Genomic DNA, 6895 nt, shown 5'->3' with positions numbered 1-6895 from the left:
TAGTTTCCTCTTCATCAGAGTCCAACACTTTATCCATATCTTCCGAGTGCCAGGAGTCACAGTCAGATTCACCTTCAATTTTGGTTTCCTCTTTTGAGTCTGTCAATCCAAGTACAATGAAGTTCAGTATTCCAATCAACATGTTTGATATAAAATAACATGAGTAACATAAGAAAGACCAATCATGACTTACCAAAATCAGATGGCTCATCCTCTTTAATATCTTCATAGCTAGAGTCATCGGTGTCAATAACCTTTTCAGTCCCTCTAAAAGAAGTTGGTCTGTGCTTCTCTCTAAAATCAGTTTTTCTTGGCCCTCTACTGTTGAAGTCATCATTGCCACTGTCAGTGTCACTGAGATCTCCCAAGACTTTAGTGGATTTATACAGACTGTCCTCAGTACTCTCATATGAGTCACGAGAGTCACTATCATCCTGAATTAGAGATGGCTTAACAACTCGACTAGACCTTGTGAATTGCAGAGGTTCTTTGTTCTTATTTTGAGCATGTGACTTCTTTGGAGGTTGATGGCCACTTCTTAGTTTAACAGCAGGTTTCAAAGGATCAGTGCAAGATTTTGCAGGTTGGGAGTAACTTTTTTTTTATTGGAACTTGGGCTGGAATTTGGGCTTTTGTGTGGGCTGAGAATTACACTTTTTGGTGGGCTAAGAATTAGACTTGTCAATGGGATTCTATGTGGGCTTGGAGGACCTTGTATTGGGCTGCACATAGTCCATTTTCTTGGGATGAGGATTGGGTCCAGCAAAGGTGGGACTGGCTTTGTGTAAAACTCGGTTAATTAACAACTAATTAATCCATAAATTAAAATCTATTCCAGAAAATTAGAAATGCGAATTTGATGGTTTAATATGATAGAGAAAATTAAAATGAGAATTTTGACACCAATTTTAAAGAATTTGGCCCAAGATTGAGCCGAACGGGCCAAACCGAGCCAACCGGACCCATATTGGGCCTTGGCCCAACCCAAAATCCAACTAAATGAAGGGCACAGCCCTTCCCTCCCCATTCTAAACACACACACGCTGAAACACTTTCGGGGAGAAGGGAAGAACACAATTCCCAAATCCTAACCCTCACTTAATCTTCAAATCCTTGTAACTTTCGATCCGGAGCTCCAATCGCCGCACCGTTTACGGTCACGCGACTGTGGCGTCAAACGCTACAAAGGCCATAACTTTGTTCTTGAGGTAAGCCACGAATTCTTCTCTGAATTTCTAGCCCTTAATTTAGAAAATTTTGGGTAAAAAATATTGAGATTTTGAGTTTTAATGTTATAGGATCCAATTAGCTTGAGAGGAAGGCTTAATCTTGCCTCTTTGATCTTTGGGTAAGGTAAGATTATTAACCCTAAGCTAAACACTTGGAATTTTGTGATTTAGTAATTGAGTTGTATGTGTGGGTGTATATTATGTGTATCAGGCAATGTATGTGTGTACATTGGAACTTGATTGATGGTTTTGGAAAGCTTTGGAGTGAAGCAATAAGCTTGAAAATCTATTGGTGAAGTTTTGGGACCTTGAAAGATGGATTTGGAAGTGTTCTGGGTTGAACAGGAATCGGCCAAGGTATGGTTTCGGTTTCGTGTATCTAAAATTTGATGTAATGTGAAAACTTAGGCTAGAGACCTTAGGATAGGCATTGAATTGGAGATGTTGTTGATTGGTTATAACGGATTATGTGGATTATGTGATTATTGATCTTGAAGGTGGGTTTGATGCTTTGTTGATGATATATATATATATATATATATATATATATATATATATATATATATATATGATTTGTGTATGATGATACTTGGAATGTATAAAGGTTGAATTGAAGTTGAAAATTATGCTTGATATGGTTAGTTGGTATTTGATGATGTATATTGTGAATTGTGAATTTGGATTATTAAGTTAAAGTTGATGAAATAGAAAATTGATGTATTGTGGAATGAATATGGAAGTTGGAAATGTGGTTGAGGTTGAAATGGTAAAGTTTTGGTTGGTTTCAAAAGTGTTTGGAAGTGTATGATTTGAAAATTGGAGATTTGTAGATTTTGTGAAAATAATGGTTTTTGGCCCAACTTTGAAGGAGCATAACTTGGTCTTTGATGCCAGGGCATTTTGGGCAGTTTCACTGACCTTTTCTTTACTGTTTTTAAGGAAGTTTCATGCATTTCCTTAGAAAATAAGCTAGTTTTGGGTAGATATTCACTTACATCTTGATTCAAGCATACATTGTGCACTTTACATGATTTCATGAAGATTTTACATGAAATTAATGACAAATTGGATGTTGCATTTCCCATGACTTGGACTAGAACTTTGATGCACTTTATTGCTTGATTTCAGGACAAAGGAAGCAAGGAAGAACCACGTTAGCAGCCATGTTAGTCTCACTAACATGACTTCTAACGTAGGTATGGGAGCTAGCTTGCAAAGTTAATGAGAAAAGTAATCGCCAATAACGTCCTCAAAGCCATCATAGCCCACGTTAAGAGTCACGTTAACTAAGTTAACGTGAACTCTAATGTGGAGGAAAGAAAATGGAGCCAACGTTAGTGACACTTACCTTTGTCACTAACGTTGGGCCAAGCTCATAAGTGGCCACGTTAGTTCTAATGTTAAGAAGCAAAAGAGAAGCCAACGTTAGTGACACTTACCTTTGTCACTAACGTTGGCCAAGCCTCCACAAGCCACGTTAACTTCCACGTTAACTTAGTTAACGTGGAAGCCAACGTGGAGAAAGTATATGATCGCCAACGTTAGTGACACCTAACTTTGTCACTAACGTTGGAATGAACCACACAAGCCACAATGAGCCACGTTAACTCCCACGTTAACTTAGTTAACGTGGTAGCTAACGTGAAGAAGAGAGATGATGAGCCAACGTTAGTGACATTCACCTTTGTCACTAACGTTGAAGATGGCTAGCATTGCTACGTTAGAGGCCACGTTAACCTAGTTAACGTGGAATCTAACGTGGGAGATAGGGGCACATTGGAATGTTAGTGACAAAGGTAAGTGTCACTAACGTTCTCGAAGGTTAGCAAGTTAACGTTAAGAGCCACGTTAACTAAGTTAACGTGGACTCTAACGTAAGAAAGGGGGAGGCTTCTCAACGTTTTTGGGAAAGGTAAGTTCCAATAACGTGTGCGAAGGACCAAGAGGCAACGTTAGTGGCAACGTTTGTGCCACTAACGTTGAGGTTAACGTGGCTCTAACTTGGGTCAGGAACGTTAGTGAAAAAGGTGATTGTCACTAACGTTCTCGAACCCACAATTTCACTTAACATTAACACCACTAACGTCCTGAGCTAAAGTCCTTGCCCACTTCACACTTTCTCTCTGCAAGTAAAGCTAAGCCCAATGAAGAAGATAACTGCTTCAAACTCAAGATCCAAAGGCCCATACCAAGACTTGAGGAGCCAACTAGAAGATCAGAAGAGTAGTATATATAGGAGTAGTTTTGAATTGATTATGGAGATTGGAAAAATTGGGGGAAAACTACTCTCTGTATTTTGCCATTCTCTGCACTTCTAGTTTTATTTTCATGATGTATTCTCCATCTTTGCTTTTATTTTCCAGAGCTATGAACAACTAAACCCCTTTCATTGGGTTAGGGAGCTCTGTTGTAATTTGATGGATCAATACTAGTTTTCATTATTCTTCTTCTATTTGTTTTCTTGATTTTACTTGAAAGCTTTCGATCTTCATCCAATTGGATAGTTATCTTGGAAAAGAAGCTATTCAAACTTGGATCTCTTCTGAACCTTGAAAGAGGAAGGAAGAGATCATGCTAGAAATGCTTTCTCATGCTGGACCAAATTGGGTTTGGATGGATATGTGACTATAATCCTCTCAATACTTGATTTGGGAAATGCATGTGGTATAATCAGTGACCATACTTCATCTCTTCTCATGAGCAATTGACCAAGGAATTGGCTATTGATCAAGATTTGAGAGAATGAATTACAAGGAATTGTAACTCGATCACTTAAGATTGCTAAGGAGATCAATGAATGCATTGATTGAGGAAGAGATGAAAATGAAATTGATCCGGAGAATGCAACATCTCCTGAGCCCAATGAACTCCCCATTTCTGATCTTACCCATTCTCTTTAGTTTCTGTCATTTACTTTTATGAGCAGTAACCCCATTCCTATTTACAATTCTGCAATTTACTTTCCGTCATTTACTTTCAGCTCTTTATTTCTAGCATTTACTTTTTTTGTTATTTACTTTCCCGCCATTTTATTTTCTGCAATTCTCAACTCAAATTCTGATTCGCTCAACTAGAACATTCCTCTAATTAAAGTTGCTTGATCAATCAATCTCTGTGGGATTCGACCTCACTCTATTGTGAGTTTTTACTTGACGACGAAATTCGGTACACTTGCCGAAGGAAATTTGTTACGAGACAAGTTTTCCGTGCATCAGTCTTCGGACCCCGATTAGTGTCAAATTTGATTAGAAATGAAATTGGGTTCGAGATGTTTATGCCATTCGAAGAACGGAGGAAAATATTTTAAAATGAGGTAGTTATGCTTAATCAAAGTTTGGTGCATAAATTGGATAAAATGGGACTTAGCATCTTTTTCGTATTTCTGCATAACATGCGTACGCATGCAGCTGATACGCGGGCAAAATCGCATGCCCACGCGTACGCGAAATTCTCATGCGCGACCAGTCGATTCTGCCTGGTCCTCATGCGTGCGCAAGAAAGAGCAATGCGTACGCGTAATGGGCTAAAATGCACGCTCACGCGTGCGCGTCGCCCATGCGTATGTGTGACCCTGTTTCCAGCAAGTATGATTTTTGTGCTTTTAAAACTGAATTTCAAGCTTCTAAACCCCCATTTTCATCCCTTAAGTCCTAAATCATTATAGAATGCCTAGTAATTAAGAAGAAGCTAGGAAGGGGGTAACTTGTGAATGAAGAAAAGGGAAATATTGAGGAATTATGACTAATGATGATTGTATGAGTTGTTGAGGAGGATGGTGAGAGTGCTATGTATGATATGAGTCAAATGGCTATATATGATGATGGATTATGGCTGGTTATGAATCATGATTTTAAGCCGGATGGCTGAGATAAATGTTGATTTATAGCTGAGAATGAATGCATATATGCTGATTAATTGATATTGTGATTGTTGCACTTCCACCTATCTGAGATACGAGTTTCCCTAGGTGAAAGCAGTGGCTAGCCACCACGTGCTCCAGGTTGAGACTCGATACTCTGCTGACCCTATGTCGTAAGTATGGCCGGACAATGTGAAAGTTCCAGATGAGCTCGCCCCCGTGGATAAACACCAGTGAGGGTGTTGTATGTGATTATAATTATGTTTGTGAATAACTCGAGTTGGGGATACGCGACAGAGGGACAATCCAATGGTTAGCTATCAGGACTTGTCGGGTTGGCTTTATAACCAACATATGAGACTCATCAGCCACTAGGACAGGCATACATCATATGCATTATATGTTATTTGTTTGGAACGCCTAATTGATTGCATAATTACTTGCTAATTGTCTAACTGCCGTATCTGCTTCTTACTTGTGATTTTCTTTGTTTGATATAATTGTTTTTGCGATATCAAATTACTAGTGGCGGTTGGGAGGTCCGAAGAATTTGGAAAGGGGAGTTTTAGTTAGACTGAAGATCCTTAGTTAGTTGCCTATTTTTGTTTCTCATGATTTAGTTATGTTTATACGCTTTACTAATGAATTGGGAGTTCTAGGATTGCCTTCAGCTTTCCCAAGACATTATATGTTAGATATTTAGGCACTGTTACCATGTTGAGAACCTCTAGTTCTCACCCATGCGAATTTTGTGGTTTTCAGATGCAGGACGTGAGGCTCCTCGCTGAGGCATACTGGAGACTTCTGTTTTAGCGAAGATCCTTAGCTCTGGGACTTTATTATCTCCATTGTGTATATATATATATATATATACTGTATTGACTCCTCTTAGAGGTTATTTTGGAGAAACAGGTTCTGTAATTTGTCTTTTGGGTTTCTTTTGGGTTCTCCTACTTTATATATGTATGTATACTTCTATGCTCAGACCGGTTATCTTTGCAAACCGGGTCTTGTGCTTTGATATCTGTATCTTGACACTCTTTTGTGCATATACTCATGTTAGCTTATCTTTTATCCTGCCTTGCTTACGTTATCACACTCGTGAGTGTTGCGCTTTTCTGTTTAACGATTTTGATTTACCCATTTTTCTTCAAAGGCTCCTAGTTATAAACATTTTCACACTACTATATATACTAAATTTTATTTTTAGAGGTCGTAATACCTTGCCACCTCTGTTTTATGACTTAAGCATAAGACTCTATGTGGTAGGGTGTTACACTTTGGCTATATTTTTGGAAGGGGAGTGGAGAGGGTTAGTCTTCGATGGCTGTGAGTGGCTCTTTGTGGGCTGGGATACATTTATAGTAGCTTGCATTGTAGGCTGTGTGCAGGGCAACTTCATCAAAGAGGCATTCTTTGGCAGAATCACTTCATCATCCTCACTCATGCATTCCACCACGTGTAGCTCTGAAACTCCATGTTCAAAGAATATGTTCATGATGTTGTGATTCCTTCTATAGGTCTTACACATTTTAAGCAGATCTTTATCAGTCTCCAACTTTCTCAGCCCACCCTCAAGTGATAGCCAAGGAACTTTCCACCAACATATGTCCCCCCCAGCATATCCCAGTTCTTTATAGTATCCTTTAACAAAAAACGCATCAAGAGAATCTCCATCAACCCCCATCAAAACTTCTGTATTACCTGGTTCGTAGATTCTACTTCCTTTCTCATCATTTTTAAAATTTTCACCATGATGAAAATATGAATGTCATCGGATGACCGTCCATCTACATAATAGCAAACA

The sequence above is a fragment of the Arachis hypogaea genome, chromosome 16 (assembly GCF_003086295.3).
Source record: "Arachis hypogaea cultivar Tifrunner chromosome 16, arahy.Tifrunner.gnm2.J5K5, whole genome shotgun sequence".
Classification (NCBI taxonomy): domain Eukaryota; kingdom Viridiplantae; phylum Streptophyta; class Magnoliopsida; order Fabales; family Fabaceae; genus Arachis; species Arachis hypogaea.
The sequence above is the reverse complement of the archived record's forward strand: the minus strand, read 5'-3'. Positions refer to the sequence as shown.